The following is a 21,229-nucleotide window of genomic DNA, read 5'->3' on the forward strand; positions in this document are numbered from 1 at the left end:
ATTTGCACAGTTGAGCAAAGGTTTACTCAAACTTCTTGTTTGTAAAATAAAAATGTAACTTTTATTCAGTTGCAATGCGAAGCCAAAACTGTCTTAATTTTTACTTAGTTCAGAGAGCGCAACCAGCACCCTTATCGACGATTTCACCACTTTTTAGTGGTTCTTCAGAGAATCCATAAGTTTCTATCTCCGTCCTAAATTGATATTTTCGACTCTATTAGTCCCTGCATTGCAATTAAAGTGATGGTAGTAGGTGCGCAGCGGCATCTGCTAAATAAAAGTCAAAGTTTTCATCCTAATAAAAATATTTAAAATTATTTTTAGACAATATTTTTGAAATCTTATTGGACCATTTTTCTGGTAACACCTCCATGGCTTCTAAAAATGGCAAGCCAGATGGATGCTGAAGCGAATAAGACAATAGCGAATTCTAAAACTTTCATCAGCGTGATAAATTCCAACGGAAAATGGATCTATGTTACTCAAAAGTAATACTATATAAAATAAAAATGTATACCATTTTTATTTATGAAAAATGGACATGTGTTACTCAAAGGAGTAATACTAATATAAAATAAAAATATATACCATTTTTCTTCATGAATTAAAATGGTATAACTTTTTATTTTATATTATTATTACTCCTTTGAGTAACATAGGTCCATTGTCCGTTGGAATTTACCACGCTGAACAGACAGGGTCGTGAATTGCAAGTTTTAGAATTCCCTCTTGTCTTCTTCGCTTCAGCATCCATCTGGCTTGCAATTTTTAGAAGCCATGAAGGTGTTATCTGGAAAATGGTCCAATAAGTTTTCAATCGGGAACTTGCACATTTTTTTTTTATTACATAAACTGTTCAGTTTTCTATAAAAATGAGATTTCCAAAATTTCACGCTTCAAAAACTCATAATAACTTAAAAGTACAAATTTAAAGTCTTCTGTATTTTAAAATAGTTCAAACGACCCGTGGCGTCACATAGTTTAACTATATGGTACCGTTTATGGTTATATTTAGGTATATTCTTCTGCTGCTTCTTTAGTTTATTGGCCTCCACCGACTTGGGTACTTAGCCAGCTCGTCGTCGTGGAATAAAGGAAAAATATTTATATTCTAATTATATTTATCGTATGTCATTGTAATAATATATACCAGTTTGTTGAGATTGGAGTGTGACATTGTTATTGAAGGAAAGGAAAGAAGGTTTACTATGGAAAATAAAACCATTTTGTAATAGTACAAACTTTCTATGAATAGTTCAAACGATCAAAACACTTGTAACGTCACATAACTGCATTTTCTACTGACGTTTATAATGTCTAATTTAAAATTATATATACAATTTTGTTTACTTTATTGGTTCAGAATGTAAACATATAGCCCGATGACGTCACGACGCGTTTTGGGCTGGCTGGTATAATTTGAATTTTTAATCGTCTTTAGGGGCCAAACGAAAAACAAACAAAACTCTTTTATCTTTGATACATGTTTTAAATTATGTTCTGTTGTGTTTTATAACATTTGTTTCGAATTTAAAATTTTATGCAATTTCCCTATTAAATAATATCTTTTAAAACTATTTTTAAATATTTTTATTAGGATGAAAACTGACTTTTTTTCTTTTTTGTACTTATATCTGGTGGAAGAAAAGAAATGTATTTCTTATGTTAAGTTTGAGACACCCTCCCTGTAGGGAGGACGACGTATAAATGTGTCTATGTCTGTATCGACATCGTATTGTAGTCTTATGTTTTGAGAACACTCTGTTTTATGAATGTCTCTGGTATCTTTAGAATCAAAGAAAATAGACGGTTTTACTCTTTAACATGTATTTCAATTAAAACAAAAGTTTGAGACACCCTGTAGGGAGGAAATGGTACAAAGGTGAGTATGCATCGAAATTATATTGTAGTCTCATATTTTGTGAACATTTTAATTTTTTAACATCTCTGATATCTTTAATATCGATGAGACGAGACGGTTTTGCTCTTTAATATGTGTTTTAGCTGACGACATGTGATATTTGAGGAGGTCATGTCATATCATACACTAAAATGGAATTATTTCCTATAATATATACTGCGAAAGGAACAAAGTGTTCAAAGAAAATCTGTAAAATGTACCTCTCGCTATTTAAAGATCCTTCACGTTGACACCAATTCCGTACTTTCAACGAAATGCCACCCCAAAACATCACAGAGCATCCATTAAACAATTTCTTCTCTGATATGTTGCGCTTTGCATAACGCTCACTTGGTCGACAAATAAGTCTTGGTGTCGACCAGAATTGTACGTTATGTGCTTTTCTGTTTGTAAAGGTTTGCTAGCTGTTATTTTTTTTTGTTAATTAAATTTTATTTCAGTTAAAATACTTCATGTTAAAGAATATAACCGTATATTTTCTTTGTTCTAAAGATAATAGGGACACTCAAAAAAACAAAATGATCACAAAACATAAGACTACGATACGATTTCGATGTATTTTGATGTATAAAAAACAAAATTAGCGGAATCTGTTAATCTGTTAACACGAAAAAATCAACATAAAAAATGAGCATAATTGTAGGTGTTAAGTGATAAGTTTTGAAACTATTGTGTAGTTGTGTAGGATTTATATCCACTAAGGTGCATATTTTGTATTTGTGTGCATCATTATTAGACGGCGGTGAACCTCCAAACAGATGACCATGACCTAGATAATCTGATAAGTAACCACCTTTGAAATGAAAACCATGTTTTTCCTAAAAATTATTTTATTTTATTCGATATAGATAGTCTCCTTTTAGCTCAATACAATGATTCCAACCATTTTCCAACTTTTTTATGCCGTACGAGTAATATGATATTGGAAGCCCTGCAAAATAGCTGGTTGTGTCTTCAATTATCTCTTCGCTCGAGCTGAATTCATTTACGAGCCATCTCTTCAGATTTAGGAACACATAATAAATGAAGAGAAAGTAACGGGGAAAGACGGATTGGGACAAATTAATGAGAATGGTAACATACTTATAGATTTCTGCACCCATAACAGTTTAGTCATAGGTGGAAGTACATATATTTCAACACAAACGTATACATAAAGTAACATGGATATCCCCCGATAGACAAACACACAATCAGATTGACCACATAACCATAGATAAGACATGGAGGCACTCAAACTAGCCAGAACTAAGAAAATGCCAATGGAACAACGAGAAAAATATAACGTTCAGTGACTCAAAAACGAAAATAAAAGTACTGAAGAATATAAGACCAAGTTAAGAGAATTATGTATAGTCCAGTCGGGTTAGCGTACGTTCAGAGTGGACGAGCAAAGAGCAAAGAGCAAAGAGCAAAGAGCAAAGCGGAGAAATCAAACTCATACTGGCAAACGGAGGTGCACAGAGTGCTAGCAAAGAGCAAAGCGGCGAAACCAAACAAGTTTGATTTCTTTGGTCCATGTAGTGAGACCGCTCCCGTCTGAAAAATTTTTTGATTCGGTTTCTTTGTCAATTCCTATTCAAAAATGTCCCCTTTAAACAAATCTGAAGAGCACCGGGCGGAATTTTTGGGCAGAAATTGTTTAAACAATTTTATCTACTCTATGTTATGTTACGTGTAAGTTTTTAGTTTGTGAAAACTGTCATTATAGATAGCAGTGCGTGAAGTGTTTAAAGTGAGCGTGAAGAAACAATGTATTTTAAATGGGACTTACTTTTTCGCACTGTTTTTAACACACTTTCATATAATCAAATATCCTTAACTTTGGCGTTGTCATGGTGATGACATAATGAGCAATAAATTACGACAAAAGTTTTTACAGTTTTGTGGTTTGAAAGAAGTTAGAATTTTTAAATGTCAAAGTTCTAAAAATTGTAGAATAGAAATGAATTCCAGTGACGAAGAGTTACAGTTTTTTTATTTGTTTATGGTAGAGTAGATAAAATATTGTATGAAACTGTGCATGAAGTACTTTTTGAGAACTTACGCGATGTATAGCACTCGCTCCGCTGTCGCTCGTGCTCTAAATATCGTGTGCGTTCGCAAAAAGCATACTTCACGAACTGTTTCATAAATACCTATTTTTAAACAAATACAAAAGATCACGTTTTTTGCTCCGGAACATATATTTTTAGACGAAGTAGTTTTCAATCCTAATAGTAAATTATTAATATTGAAAATATTAAAAATATTACTAAAAGATTTTTAAATTGAAAACTTATTGGTACACTTTCCTGGTGACACCTCCAAGACCAATTTGCAAGTCAAATGGATGCTGCAGTGAAGACGAGAGCGAAGGAATTCTACACTATGCAATTCACATCCCCCGTCTGCAGCTGGTAAAGTTCCAACGGAAAAATGCACCTAGTTAGGCCGCACCTACATTTGATCCGATTTTCTCCGATCAGATCAGATCCGACGTCGGCCGACGTCGGAATAGAAAATAAACCCATAGTATTAAATGGGGGTGCCTACATTGGATTCGTTTTCTCCGATCCGATCAGATCAGATCAGATCCGACGTCGGCCGACGTCGAAATAAAAAATAAACCCATAGTATTAAATGGGAGTGCCTACATTGGATCCGTTTTTCTCCGATCCGATCAGATCAGATCAGATCAGATCAGATCCGATATCGGCCGACGTCGGGAGTAGCTTCTCCTATTCTCATCGAGAAGTGTTTGGTTTCATTCCGATTGGTTGCAAGTTGAGTTGCAATTTTAGTTGCAAGTTGGTTGCAAGTTGGTTGCAAGATGGTTGCAAGTTGGTTGCAAATTGGTTGCAAGTTGGTTGCAAACTGGTTGCAAACTGGTTGCAAACTGGTTGCAAACTGGTTGCAAACTGGTTGCAAACTGGTTGCAAGTTGGTTGCAAACTGGTTGCAAGTTTGTTGCAAGTTGGGGGTTGCGAGCTAACATGATTAAATATATTAAATGTCATCATCTCAACACATCTTCATCGGAACTTATTGTCGGTGGTCGGTGGTCGGAAGATTACTGAACCAATGTAGGCACCCTCGCCGGAAAACCGGTCTGATCGGATCTGATCTGATCGGAGAAAGACGGATCCAATAGGGCTTTTCATCGACTGTCATTTGTTTCGAGCTTCTGTCATGTGTCACATAATATTGATATATCTACGCCATACGTCTTTGGTTTGTATTGTTTATATACCAATAACGTATGACGTAGATAAATTAATATTATGTGACACATGACAGAAGCTCGAAACAAATGACTGTGAATGAAAAGCCCTATATAGGCACCGCCTGTCGGATCGGATCGGATCTGATCTGATCTGATCTGATCGGAGAAAATCGGATCCAATGTAGGCAATGTAGGTGTGGACTTACTCTACGGAGTAATACGACTATAAAATAAAAATGTATACCATTTTTATTATTATATATTTTTAGTTTTTTTGGGTTATTCTAAACAAAAAAGGTATCTTGTAATTTTTCCCAAAAATTAATAGTGTTCGAGTTATAGGCGATTTAAAATCTGAAAAATGCGAAAATACGCATTTTCGAGGCTTAAAAATTCATATTTCAATTAGTATTTTTGAGGTTACCAGATACTTAAATTGATGATTAAACATTCAGCTTCGATTCTGAAGAGTAACCTTAATTTATACCGTTGTTTTTTAATTGTTAAATATGCGTGTTTATCAGATTTTTTTGCCGGTGCGGCGCGCTCTATTTCAAAAATCTCCTATTTCCTCCGAAAATAATTTTTTCTAGATTTTTTGGGATATTCTAAATAGAATAAGTTTCTTGACATTTTTCTCAAAAGTTAATAGTTTTAAAGTTATAAGCGATTTAAAATCCAAAAAATGACAAAAAAACTCATTTTTGGACTTTAAATCGCTTATAACTTTAAAACTGTTAACTTTTGAGAAAAATGACAAGAAACTTATTTTATTTAGAAAATCCCAAAAAATCTAGAAAAAATAATTTTCGGAGGAAAATAGGAGATTTTTGAAATAGAGCGCGCCACACCGGCAAAAAATCGAATAAACACGCATATTTAACAATTAAAAAACAACGGTATAAATTAAGGTTAGACGCGATCACTCTTCAGAGTCTTGAGTCTCAATGTTTAAACTTCAATTTAAGTATCTGACAACCTCAAAAATACTAATTTAAATATGAGTATTTAGGCCTCGAAAATGGGTATTTTCGCATTTTTCAGATTTTAAATTGCCTATAACTCGAAAACTATAAATTTTTGAGAACATTTACAAGATACCTTTGTTGTTTAGATGACCCACAAAACTTAAAAATATATGTTCCAGAGCAAAAAACGTGATCTTTTGTATTTGTTTAAAAAAAATTGTTTAAACAATTTCTGCCCAAAAATTCCGCCCGGCACCCTTCAGATTTGTTTAAAGGAAATTTTAAAATATTTTTAAATAGGAATCCACAAAGAGACCGAATCGGAAATTTTTTCAGACGGGAGCGGTCTCACTACATGGACTACTGTGAGAGTAAAGAGCAAATATCCTACCGCTCCTATCCACACTGCCGAGTGGAAAAGAACTAAACTCTCGTCTAGCGTAACTACCCGCTATTAGCACTTCTTTGCTCTTTGCTCTTTGCTCTTTGCTCTTTGCTCGTCCACTCTGAACGTGCACTTTTTGCTCTTTGCTCTTTGCTCGTTGCTCTTTGCTCTTTGCTCTTTGCTCTTTGCTCTTTGCTCGTCCACTCTGAACGCGGCCTTAGACGAATAACAGGCCTAACCTTGCATTACGAGCTGCCCCTAATTTTATTTTTCTGATCTTTTGAAAGGGTCAATATTAGTATAAATTTAAAATCTCGACTGAATTCCACCGTTGCGTTAGCCGCCATCTTGATTTTAAATGAGAACCGTTTTTGCTCAATATCTCCGCCATTTTCAATTTTTTGACAAAAAGTGTAGAAACTGAAATTGTTGAAAATACGATTTTCTATAATTTCATTTATTACAATTTTTTTAGTGCGGTCGATATTTTCCGAGTTATGATGGGAAAATAGTGACAGTTGGAGCATAATTATTGAATTCTTGAATTATCTTGTTTATTATTAGTTTTACAACAAATATCCACCTGTACAAAAATGAAGAGAATTAAATTCTACACAATTTTGATCTCTTTCATTGTTTTGCTAAAATTAATATTTAAGGTAGTACGTATGCGGTAATGGCGCGAGCGTAAGACCGGATTGATTTTATAGCAATTGTTTTTGTTCATTATCTACGCCATTTTTAACTAAAATTGTTCAAAATATAATTTCCTACAATTTCTTTTTAACAATTTTTTTCATGCGGTTGATATTTTCCGAGTTACATGGGAAAATAGTAAAAAGTGGTGGGGGGAGCATAATTATTGAATTGAATTTTGTATCCGAGCTGCCCCAAATTTTATAATTATATCCTTTAGGAGAGATCAATAGTAGTGTAGATTTTAAATCTCGACTGAATTCCGCGGTTGCATTAGCCGCCATATTGATTTTAAATGAGAACTGTTGTTGCTTAATATCTCCGCCATTTTCAACTTTTCGACATAAATGGTGTGAAAGAAAATTGTTGGAAATGCAATTTCCTACAATTTCTTTGGCACAATTTTTTTAAACGATCAATATTCTCCGAGTTAAGGGGGAAAATAATGGAAGCGGAGGGGAAGCATAATTATTGAATTGTCTCATTTATTATTAACTTTACGACATAATTGTACATAAACAAAAATAAAGAGAATTATATTTTATACAATTTTTGAAACTTCCAATGAAACATCAACCAAACTAAGTATATAAAAGACATAAAAAGACATTATATACATTAAGTTCACTTAATTTTATTAACTAGCGGGTTTTATTGGTTGAATTTGTCTGTCGATATTTTAAGTTTTATGTCAGCTAGTATGTCGTGATGTTCCAATAATTTTTTTTAAATTTTGGAACCTGTTGGGGCGAATTTTCCCATTTCCCCCTTGTAGACCCGCCACTGGTTCTCTCGAAAAATTGTAGTAAATCGTAATTGCAACAATTTCAGTTCTTACACTTTTTGTCGAAAAGTTGAAAATGACGGAGATATGGAACAAAAACAATTGCTACAAAATCAATCAGGACTTACGCTCGCACCTTTACCACATACGTACTACCTTAAATATTGATTTTATCAAAAAATGAACGACATCAAAATTGTACAAAATTTAATTCTCTTCATTTTTGTATAGGTAAATATTTGTTGTAAAACTAACAATGAACGAGATAATTCAATAATTCAATAATTATGCTACAACTGTCACTATTTTCCCCTCATAACTCGGAAAATATCGACCGCACGAAAAAAATTATAATAAATGAAATTATAGAAAATCGCATTTTCAACAATTTCAGTTTCTACACTTTTTGTGAAAAAATTTAGAATGGCGGAGATATTGAGCAAAAACGGTTCTCATTTAAAATCAAGATGGCGGCTAACGCAACGGTGGAAGTCAGTCGAGATTTTAAATTTATACTAATATTGACCCTCCCTAAAGATTAGAAAAATAAAATTTGGGGCAGCTCCTAATGCAAGGTCAAATGCTATCCCGACTGGGCTAGTAATAAAACTTACAACACAGAAAATGCCACGACAGAAGAGCTGTGGGACAAATGCAAGTATGTGTACACACAAGCAGCAAAAGAAACGATAGGAATACAAAAAAGAAGTAATAAACCATGGCGGTCGAGAAGCACGTGGGAAAAAATAAAAAAAGGAAACTACTTAAATGTAAAATGCTAAAAAATGATCTAAGAGATAGGGAACAAATAAAGAGAAAATATATAGAGAGAAATATAAAGAAGTTAAAATATGTGCGAGAAACGACAAAAGACAATATAACCAAGAACTGTTCATTGAAGCAGAAATAGCAGCAAAAAACAACGACATGGGAACTCTAATTAAAACGACGAAACAACTAAGCTCGCTCGGAAAAATGAATGTTAAGCATGTAAAAGACAAAAACGGGAAAATATTGAAAAATGAAAAGGAAATAGTTGAGAGATTAATCGAACATTTCAGAGAAGTACAGTCAAACCCGCTTATTGGAGTACCGCTTATAGGAATATCCCGGTTTATGGAATAAAAATTCGAGGTCCCGAAACCTTTCCATTTACTCATTAATAAATTTATCCGTTTATTGGAATATGATTTAGTAAGATAGTACCGCTTTATAGAATATTCTTCATGTCAACGAATTAATTTTTACCTACAATTTCCCAAAAATTTAAATTATGTCTGGTATTATGGATTGTCGACAAAGGCCTCGAAGGCATAATATAGTGCTGTTTAAATTTTTAGGGTTTGTCAAGTAATACATTTTATTACTTTATTACTTTGTTATGAGTACGAATTCAATCGTTCGCCGACACAGGTCATAAAATAATTTCATTTGTCTGCAAATTTCTTTACATATTGCCACCCATTAGCCTGTTATAAAAACATTTTTAGAAACAAGCTTATCGGCTATCCTAACCGCTCGTAGGTAAGAAGTTCTCTGGAGGGTCAATCCAATGGAAATTTTTCTAATTTTATAATTTAGAGCAACAATTGATTAGTAGTTTATGTAACAAAAAAAAAACAAGTACAATTACCTATTATTTTTCAAGACAAAATAAGTAACTCTTTTATATGTATTTTAATACGAAAATATTTACACATCTAATATATTGTATACATTTCATATTATTCCTGTATGCATCCACATTATAATGCAATTTGGTTTTTAATAAATAAGTACCTAATAGTTACACTACTGTATTATTGACATAAAAAGACCTAAAACCATATACATATTATACATGTTAAACATAGTATGTACTACCATTACGTATATTCGGTACATTTATTTCGGCTAGCCACCAACGATCGGTTATTAGAATATCCCGGTTATAAGAATATTTTTGCTTGGCACGAAGGCTATTCCAATAAGCGGGTTCGACTGTATATGCCAACAGAATAATAGAACACGAAATGGAAAATGAAGAAATAAAGGAAGAACTAAGCTTTACCGAATCGGAATTCAAAAAAAAAGAAGTAAGTTAAGCAATACAACAGCTGAAAAAAAGGAAAGCAGCTGGAATAGATAACATTACCACAGAACTACTGAAAGCAGATAGAGAAACATCGGAAGAAATCCTGTATGTACTAATAAACAAAATATGGCAGGAGAGAATACCTGATGATTGGAAAAAAGGTATAATTGTAAAGATACCCAAGAAGGGAGATCAAACGAATTGCAACAATTGGCGAGTAATAACACTGCTATCTACGGTGAGTAAAGTCATGACAAGGATGATACTAGAAAGAATGAAAGAAACTATAGACCAGTTGTTAAGGCCAAACCAAGCGGCCTTCAGAAGTAATAAATCATGCACATATCATATTAAAACATTAAGAAGCATTGTAGAACAAACAATAGAATGGCAGAGCAAAATCTATATAAATTTCATTGACTTTAGACAAGCCTTTGACCGGATTAACAGAGAAAATGTGGGAAATATTAAAGAGATATGTAATTCCATTAAAATACATAAGAATTATCAAAATGTTCTATTACATTTATACCGCATAAGTCACGCACAATGGGAAACTCACAAAACCAATCAACATAGACAGTGGAGTCAGACAAGGGTGTATTTTATCTCCAACCATATTTATGTTCTTCAAACTTGTAAGAATTCGGCTGCAGGTCCCGACAACATCCCCTTCATATTTCTCAAAAATCTTCCCATATCTGTCATCAAAAAACTTCTTATATTGTACATAATAGGGACCAATCAAAGATTTCCAACATTGTGGAGGAAATCTAGAAACCGTTATACCAATTAAGAAACTCGTGTCGCCCTATTTCACTAACATACTCCTTGTGTAAACTAGAAAAACTAATAAACAAAAGACCAATATGGTATCTAGAAAAATACAAAATTTTAGGTTCAGCTCAATCTGGATTGCGTCCATCGCGAAGCACGGCTGACAACTTAGTAATGTTGAAAACAGAAATCACAATCGCTTTTCAAAATAAATTGGCAGTTTGAAATAAAAATTTCAACACCCCGTATCTCGGAAACGAAGCATTTGCGGACATATGTTTAAGCAGGCCGCGCACTGAATCGGCATAGAGCGATCGGCTCGGCTAAGAGCAATCGGCAGATTTTGCTATACATGGAAATAAATGAGCCACCGCGCACCACCTTAGAGCGTTCGACTGTCGAACGTTCTTAGGCGGTGCCCGGTGGCTTATTTATTTCCATGTATAGCAAAATCTGCCGATTGCTCTTAGCCGAGCCGATCGCTCTATGCCGATTCAGTGCGTGGCCTGCTTTATAGAGCAAACCGGCATTATTTTTCATGTAGAATTAGCCCTTAAAGTTTTTCATACTTATTTACTAACACCCTGTATAGTACCCAAAAACCCATTTGCAACCTGGCTGTTCAAGTGTCCTGACAAAAACCTTATTTCTCTGGACTATCTACATATTGCATACATTTCATATTAATTACTGTATGCATGCACTTTTTCTTCTTAGGGTGCCTGTCCGTTCCGAACGTTGGCGATCATTCTGGCTATGATGACTTTGTTGGTTGCTAGACGGATACACGGATATTTATGCATGCACAGATAATGTAATTTGTTTTTTTTTTATATATAAATAAGTAATAGTTAAGTACACTACTGTATAATTGACATAAACAACCTACCTAAATACATATGCATTATAAATATTGACATATTATTATTGTTACGTATATTCGGTACAATTATTTTGACTAGCCACCAATGATCGGTTATTAAGATATCCAGGTTATTGAAATATTTTTGCTTGTCAGGAAGGTCATTCCAATAAGCGGGTAGAATATATTTATAACAGACACCTACATTATTGTAATAAATATGTACATTATTTTTATAACCTCAATTTTTTGACCATAGAAAGAAATTTTGTACTTACGTCTGTTATTAATATTGAGAAAGTCCAAAATTTTAGTAAAATAGTTAGCAGTTGATATTCTAGTATTTCCAGTTAAAAATAAAAAACTACAATAATAAAACTACAATAAATAAATGTTATTCACTGTTAACTCTATAAACAACACTGAGAGTCTTATCAAAGAATACTCCATCCAACGGATGGAGTATTCTTTGGTCTTATCAAATCAAATGAACGAATGCAATGCAGGCAGCGCTGATATCGTAATTTCTAGGTAAAGTGAACAGGACCGTATTACCGCATTTAAGCCGGCTTTATTTTCTAAAAATATATTAGTCCATTCAAACAGGGTAAAATAATTGCAAAACCTCCGAATTTTGAGGAACCGCTTGGATTGACATAAAATTTTGCATAAACATAGCTAACATGCCAAAGAAAAAACTGATATTGTGCCGATGTGTGTTTTTGCCCTGGGGCGGGTATCACCTCTTCTCGGGGGTGAATAGACAAATGTTTAAAATAAGTCCGTAAGTGGATATCTTATTTTAAGTCAATACTTTTTGAGATATTTGCTATAGAATATGTTCATTATTTAACAAAACAAAAAACAGGTTTTTAGATGGTATCTTGAAATATCGCAAAAAGTATTTTTTTGAAAAGAAATTGTGCGGAAAAATAAAAAAAAAAGAAAAAGTGGTACATGTATAATATCTGTAGACCCACTAGAAGCAGAGTTGTAGCTAATTAAAAAGGTTCTTATTCGTCAAATTCCAAATCAATATTTCAACGTGGAAGCGTTGAAGCACTTTTCGTGGAAAATGATGTGTGTTTTTGTTTTTTGCTTTTGTTTAAAAAAGCATCGTTATTGATTTTTAAAAAAATTTGTAGCATCAACAGTAAGCAAGCTAGGCTCAAAATAAAATTGGCCCTTTTTTGGCAAAAAAAAATCATAAAAATCTCCCCTAATTAGCATCTCAAATGAAATTAATTGTTACCGCTTTACAAGTTACTTTACTTACGTATTGCTTATACAGGGTGTAACAAAAATACAGGTCATAAATTAAATATCACATATTCTGGGACCAAAAATTTCTAATGAACCTAACTTACCTTAGTACAAATATGCACATAAAAAAAGTTACAGGCCTTTGAAGTTACAAACTGATAATAAATTTTTTCGAATATAACGAAAACTATTAAAGATTTTTTATTGAAAATGGACCTGTGGCATTCTTATGGAAGGAACATCTTAAAGAAAAATTATAGTGAAGCTTGTGCACCTCATAAAAATTTTATGGGGGTTTTGTTCCTTAAACCCCCAAACTTTTGTTTACGTTCCAATTAAATTATTATTGTGGTACCATTAGTTAAATTCAATATTTTTAAAACTTTTTTGGCTGTTAGTATTTTTTTAATAAGGCAGTTTTTATCGAGTTGCGGCTTCTTTTTTAATATGTTTACATAAAAATTTTATGGGGGTTTTGTTCCTTTAAACCCCCGAAATGTCTGTGTACGTTCCAATTAAACTATTACTGCGTTACCATTAGTTAAACACAATGTTTTAAAACTTTTTGCCTCTTTGTATTTTTTCGATAAGGCACCTTTTATAGAGATGTGGCTTCTTTTTTAATATGATTCAAAATATACCTAAAAATGTAAATCATAAATAAATTTTCATATTAGTACCAAGTCTCCATAATCGTACTTAACCATATACAAATATGTGGTGGATTTGACAAATATTCAAAATATCTCGATAAAAACTGGACTTTTCGAAAAAGTACTAAGAGGCAAAAAAGTTTTTAAAACATTGCGTTTAACTAATGGTACTATAATAATAATTAAATTGGAACGTACACAAAAGTTTGGAGGGGGGGTTTAAAGGAACAAAACCCCCATAAAATTTTTATGGGGTGTCTAAATTTCACTATAATTTTTTCCTAAGATACTACTGCCATAATAATGCCACATGTCCATTTTCAATAAAATATCTCTAATAGTTTTTGATATATTGGAAAAAATCTATTTTCATTTTGTAACTTCAAAGGGCTGTACCTTTTTTATGTGCACATTTGTACTAAGGTAAGTTAGGTTCAATGTTCAACCAACTATTTTTGGTCCCAGAATATGTGATTAAATTTATGACCTGCATTTTTGTTACATCCATAATCGGTAAGTTTGGTCTGCTCGCTTCTTTTTGAAAGTGCTTTAGTAGAAAGGGTTTGAACGAGCCGCTAATCAAGTATGCAAATTTTGAACAGCCACGTCTTAACCAATTTTTGTCTTACAGAAAAACAAGAAATATTTAAAAAGGCAAAACCTACATTTTTTGACACTTTGAAATTTTTGGTATCACTAATGATTTTAAGATATTAAAAAAAACATTAGAATAATTTAAAAAAAACCAATTTTTTTTCAAAAACATACATATTGAACCAATGAAGCTTACAGATAATATATATATACAATACATTAATAAAGTAACTTGGGAAGCGATAATGATTAATTTTATTTGGGACGCTAATTAGAGGGTGATTTTCAGGAATTTTTTTTCAAAAAAAAATGACCAACTTTATTTTAAGTATAACTTGCTTACGTGTGATACTAGAATTTTTTTTAACAAAAATAAGGCTTTTTTTAAATACTTTAAAAAAGTTGTAATGAATTTTCCGGATGGGCTATACAAAAAATCTTAATGGAAAAACTAGCGTGTATAAAAGACGTCTATAGTTTAATATTACATTCAATTATCCAACTTCAGTCGAAAAAATGGAATGGTTCAAAGTTGTGTTTTTTTATTGGAGCACCCTATAAGCACGTTAAATAATTTTTGAATAATTTTTTTTAAATATAAAGAGTTTGTATAAGGTGTTATAGGTCCAAAGTTAATAATTTTCTAAATATTTACATTTTTTTGAGAAAAATGGTAATATTTAAAGGGTTGTGGATTAGTTTTCCAAGGTAACAAGAATGTAAATGACATGAAGTTTTTATAGTGTAGTGTCGTTTTTAAATAATTTTATATCTACGGCATACGATAAAGCAATAAAATATACGTAGTTCATTGAGAGATTTATGTAAAAAATTACGATGTAAAAATAGTTAATTGATTTCGTATACAATAATTAGTTTATTATACAGAGGGGGTAGGCGCAAATCCTGAGAAAATAAATTTAGTATTTTTGAAAAATTTAAACGTCGAATGAAAGATTACTTTATTACCGAGAGTAGGTAATACAGTCCGAAAGAGAGAAGTCCCTGAAAACTTCTACAGTAAAACCTGTCAGTAACGGCCACTAAAAATGAACAAACTATTGGCCGATATAGAAAGGTGGCCGGTATTGCCAGTTTGTGTAGTCCACAGATACATAAAATATAATTGGAACTTTGTTTATTTTATTATTAAAAGCAAATATAATTCTATATATGAACGGACTCTACTAATACTACGAAAAAAAGGGGATGATAAGCTTTGTTGAAGAATTTTTCCATTCACTGTTATTTTTTTATAATGTCCTTTGATAATTTGAGTTTTTACAACACCATATGTTTCGGTCAACTTTTGTAATCTTAAACCGTACTTATAAATAGTGGCAAACATTTCCTCTTTTATGACATTTTATGACCACCACACCGACCCTAATTATTTAATCCCTTTTTAGGTAGGTACAATAGGTGTTAAATATAGTACTGGGAATTTCTATCAACAAGTTGACAAAAATATTTGGCCGACATTAACAGGTAAATTTCTATAAAATGTGCTTTAAAAATATGTGATTATTTGGCCGCGTCCATATTATAAAGGTGGCCGTAAACACCAGATAATAAATAAGGGAATCTACATATAATTTGTTTGGTGAATTTTAAAATTAACCGTTAGTACAGGTGGCCGATTTTGACAGGTGACCGGTAACACAGGTTTTACTGTATAATGTTTATTATAATAAGTTACAGGGGTGAAAGAAAGAGAAAAGGACACCGTCGTACACATCATATTGAAAATATTAAATTCACTAAAAATATTAAGTCACTTAAATTCAATAAAATTTGCATGAATAGATTCGTCTTGAAATTACGTTCATTTTATGGCATTGCGCCACCTCTGACTTTTGCTTAATTAGGGCGTTAATTGTAATTAAATTTTAGCGAAATCACATTTTTGGAGTCCATAAATATGTCGTTCATAAATAATATTAGTCTAATGGCTATTCACAAGGGCCCACCCTGCGTGAGTTAAGAGGATTAGAGGAACTAATACCTTTGTACGCCTGGTCAAATTATACCTACTTTATTATCTCTAATCATCTGCTTTAAAAACTTATAAAGTGGCGATTTAGAAAATATTTTTCTCTCTTTCACTCTCTTAAATTCCCATTTGATTTTAGATATATTTATATGAATTTACGTCCTAATTAAGCAAAATACAGAGTTGACGCAATGATATAAAACAATCGTAATTTCGAGACAAATTTAGTCATGTAAATTTTATTAATTTGAGTGACATCATATTTTCCAAAGGTGTGCGGTGTCCTTTATAGGGCAGTCAATGAGAGCAAGAATAGGTTATTACCTCCGAATTCTATCCTACTGCATGAATTTTATTGAAATTTTAGCAATAGCCTGAAAATATCTCCTTGTTCAAAGTCTACCCTATGCCGATGTGTGCTTTTGTCTTGGGGGCGGTTCCCACCCCTTCTCGGGGGTGGAACATTTTTTGGTTAAACAACTACGGAAGTTGCTAGAGAACCTAATTCTAAGCAAAAACTGTTCTATAATTTTTTTTCGAAAACTCGAAATACTGTTTGAGTTATTAGTGGTTGAAAATTGGCCAATTTCATTGAAATATAACACCTTTTCAAACGGTTTTCTGCGAACATCTTAAAAACAATGCATCTAACTAAAAAAACTATATAAAACATTTTTGTAGCTCATAAAAAATCAAAGAGATTTTTTCCTTCTTTAATCTTCTAGTTATAACACAAAAAAAGATATGGTAGGTAAAAAGAGTTTTTTTTTTTGGTGCATGCTCAAATCAGTGTATTCAACTTGAAATAACAGAGAAACGGTCGATTTTAGGTGTATAATGCTACCAATATTTTTTATTTTGCTTGAAAAGTCCTTTCAAATATGAAATATTAAATGTAGATTACATTCAAACTAAGCGAGATATGCTGCAAAAAATTGATGACTAACGAATTTTAAGAAAAAAATTGAGAAGTTTAACCCCTCATCCACAAGAATTTAAATGCATCGTTTTCCTTCTACATTACATTTTACTACAGTGTTATTTTTGTGTTCAAAAAGTTGAGCAGGTTTAAAATAAAGGTTTTAAGAAAAAATAAGATCAAATTATACATGGCATATTTAGAAAAGTACTTACAACTGAATTTTACTTCCTACCTTTCTTTCTATTCTTTTATTTTCTACTCTACTTCTCCACCCCTTTAACTTATATCTCAGTTCGAGGTACCTACATTGTTTTCTAATAATTAACATTTATTACTGTTTTATTATAATATGGCTGCTAATTTTTTATATTTTAGCTACAACTTTTTAAGTTTTTTAAGCTTTCTGATTGGTCTTCCCTTACACGACCACTACTCCTTTCATTAGAACATCAAGTAGTACTAGCCTTAACAATTTAGGTTACAGCTGCACATCCACATCTAACATACATAATACACATTCTACCCGTCTGTATCCAAACGTTGTCAATCTTGCACTAACACACATTAATAAATAGAATTCTGTTAATAAATATAAATAAAATAATAAAAACAAATTCTTTAATAAGTAAAAATATAAATCTTTAAAACCAATAAAACCTCCAAAACTTTTTGTAAACAGTAAACATTTAAAAAATTGTATATATGACATTCACTATTTTACTTCACAAACACAAGAATAGACACAGATTTGTTGGTTGTCTCTCAACAACTATCTCTTCACCCTCAAGAAATCCCAAATACCATAAACTTGTTTACCTTTGTAACATTCTCCGTCTATTCCACCATATCCCGTTAGCATAACTTAAGCAGAAACATCATGTTAAGGAATAATGAGGTTATAGCTCCTTGTATCCGAATCATTAGGTGACTTGTAACCGTTGACCTGATGATGCTCTGCAACCTATAGAGAGCGAAACCGGTCGTCGGAAGTACACAATTAAATGATTGAGAGTACGTCTGTCTTTTACTTCATTTATTTAAATTAAATTTCCTGTTTAGTTCTGCATATTATTCAACATAATTATTATTCTGTGTGGACATTTTTACCAAATTATTGTAGATAAAATAATTTACTCCGTCAATGTTTCAAATACGGGGCGAGAGCAAGCGATAACTCCTTCTCCGCTGAATGTAAACACAACGCCAGTGAGAGCAACATAATTTCTTGACATTTAGCATAACATTACCATACACCCATGCTACAAAACCCCTATAAAATGAGGAATTTCCTAGGTCTTGCTTTGGAGTCTACATAAGAGATGGCAAAATAAAGAGAAAGGCCTAAATGTTTCAACTCGGAAGATGTTGAAAATCGTGACAATAGAATAAGGGGAGAATGAATGTACTCGAGTCCCAAATGCGGCGTATAAATTTAGAAAATAGGTTTAGTGAGTTACCGCGGATGTGAGGCTGTAAGAAATTTTATAAAAGATGTTTTGATTAATTTTCTCTACAGGTATGCTAAATAATATTTTAATTACTTATCAAATCGACAGGCCAATTAAGGGCACACAATCATATACCCTTCGTACTCAGGTAAAATAATACATCCCTTCTCTACTCATATTCTAACAATTGATATATTATCGCGACTTCTGTAAGTTGAGTACACCATAATACAACTGTGCTCAAAAGTGGAGGTTGGGTGCTAACTATAGTTTATAAAACATAATAGCAACTATACAACACCGGTACTTATTTATTAATAAGTAATGCCTGGTTGCACCAACAGATCTTATGTTAAGCCGAGAATATCATAAGAATTAATGTAATATAATTTTACAGTAAAATATAATAGGAATATCATAATAGATAGATATACTTGATAACAAGGAAAGAATCCAAAATTATGGTGCAACGTAAGTGATACTTCCGGTGGTCCTATCTATAAGCAGAGCTTAGCTAAACTGGAGCTTAAGATCTGTTGGTGCAACTAGGCATAAGATTCAGATTAACACCTGATTCAATATTTCATGCAACGTTCTCTAAATATGCATTAACCCTCTAATGCATCAATTTTTGTTCGAGCTGAAAAATTCAGGACAGTTAGATTTTGCACTTACGAACACAAATGTTCTAAGGCCAAAAATTGATATTACTGCCAGGTTTTCCTTTGAAAGGAAAAAAGAGGCATCCGCCTTGAGGCGGACTTGTGCAGTAACCATGCATTAAGGTAACTGCATTTAATTTTTTTAATTATCAAAATAAGCAAATAAAAACATACTGAAATTATTGTTTATTATGAAAATCGTAAAAACATGTTTTTGTGGCTGAACTACATAAAGATAAATTGCGTTTTATACAATATGCTTGGGTTTCGGATGTGCATTTTGGAAATTTCCACTGTTTTTTACTAGTATGTTCTCGAAATACACACCAGTGGCTTATCTGATCGTAACGGATGTCCTCCGTTGGATTATATGCTCTCTTTGGTGCTCCTGCAGTGGTTTTAGGTGAACAACTAGAAGGTTGGCCAACGCGTCGTTTGACTGGAGCCATGCCACACAAGCAGAGCGGTTCAGATACTTGTGTTCTGAACACTGGCAACTCAATTTTTCTTTTTGTGCATGAATCCCATGATACAGTAGGTAAGCGTTGATCACTGCCACATCTATGAGATGGTAAAAAATACGATTACTCAATTTTCTTGTCTTCATATTATAAATGCGATACCGACCTAATAGTCCATCCATAAAATTAACACCTCCCTATGCTGGTTATATTCTTTGATGATCTGTGGGCAATCGATTTCATCGTGAACTCTTTTTTCTGTCCCAACGTCTAACTTTTTGGAACTTTACGCTATCATTTTTGGATGCAAATGGTTGCACGCCAACATAAGTCGACCAGAATCATAGTCACTCTCAAAATCGGTTGCTTCAGCTTCTGCAGCAGGTATATCGTCCAACATCACCCAGATTTCTGCATCAGTGATTTCAGGCAGTCTGAAACCACGTTGTACCATATCTGAAAAGCAAAATGTACTGTACCACATCTCACAACGCTTCAGTAATACCCCATAAAATAAATTTTTACTACGCCAGAATGCACAAGTCCGCCTACAGGCGGAGTATGGAAAATGCAACATAACAAAAATATCGAAATTGATTCAAATCAAATCGGATGAAAAATTTGTAATAGAGGTATTTAGCTACTCACCTATAATTTTTTCTGCTTCACTTAGCGTTCCACAAACAAGTACTTATTTTACTAAAAATGTGTATTCGGGCCAAATAATTTTTTCACCCAATACTACTAATTGTTCCGATATAACTAACCGCCTCGGCTGATCTATGACCGATATGTAACTACGGACATCGCTATCATATAAAACAAGTCATCCACGAAACAGTTTTAAGTAGGTATGCAACCAGAATTTCCGCCGTTGATACCAATATGACTTTGATCAAAGTCCGCCTCAAGGCGCTTGTATGCATTAGAGGGTTAATGTATATTTATAATTAATCTTCTAATTCAATGGAGGACAATTGTATAAAATGGGCATATTAAATACATAGATTAGATAGGTAACTTGTTTTGTTTGTAAACAAAGTTGCTATTGAACGCGATTTTTTAACTCTACGAGATATACATACTTATAAGCATGAGATGTGTTAGACATTTTTGAGTAGATATTTTAGGCAATCTCAAAATTTTTTAGGAAACTCTTCCATGATAGCCTAATACGAAAATGCCGGTCTGGCTGGAGGGTAGCGGTTATTTTCCAAAAAAATCTCCCCAAAGTTAAAAAAGGGTAAAAATTGTTATTACAAAAAATATCATTGACGTGACTTTAGAGTAAATTTAAATATCCAAATGTAAAAAACTAAACAGTCCGGCCGATTTGCGAGAAATTTTAACTCTGCAAGATACTTGCATGGGCGCCCCAGAATTATTTTCAGGGGGAGCATCTGAACTTCAGGAGATTGCATCTGAATCTGTACGTATACACTTTTAACAAGTATAAAATATACAACTATACATGCATAGCTATGTACTTTCTTTCCGGACATAAGGGTGTAGTTGTTATTTTGACAGACTTTTTATTAATTAAAGGAAAATAATATGTACTA

At 32.7% G+C, this 21,229-nt stretch overlaps 1 protein-coding gene across 2 annotated transcripts in view; it reads right to left on the reverse strand.

The window, feature by feature from the left end:
- The window catches only part of LOC114338111 (uncharacterized), a 55,148-nt gene extending 42,988 nt beyond the window's left edge, over positions 1-12,160 (reverse strand). The window contains exon 1 of one of the 2 annotated variants that reach the window (XM_028288691.2): positions 11,950-12,160. The gene's annotated coding sequence lies outside the window, so the exon portion shown is untranslated. The remainder of the gene's footprint in view (positions 1-11,949) is intronic. The other variant, XM_050657170.1, reaches the window with a different exon arrangement.
- Between the last annotated feature and the right edge of the window lie 9,069 nt (positions 12,161-21,229).

Source organism: Diabrotica virgifera, chromosome 7 (genome assembly GCF_917563875.1).
Source record: "Diabrotica virgifera virgifera chromosome 7, PGI_DIABVI_V3a".
Classification (NCBI taxonomy): Eukaryota; Metazoa; Arthropoda; class Insecta; order Coleoptera; family Chrysomelidae; genus Diabrotica; species Diabrotica virgifera.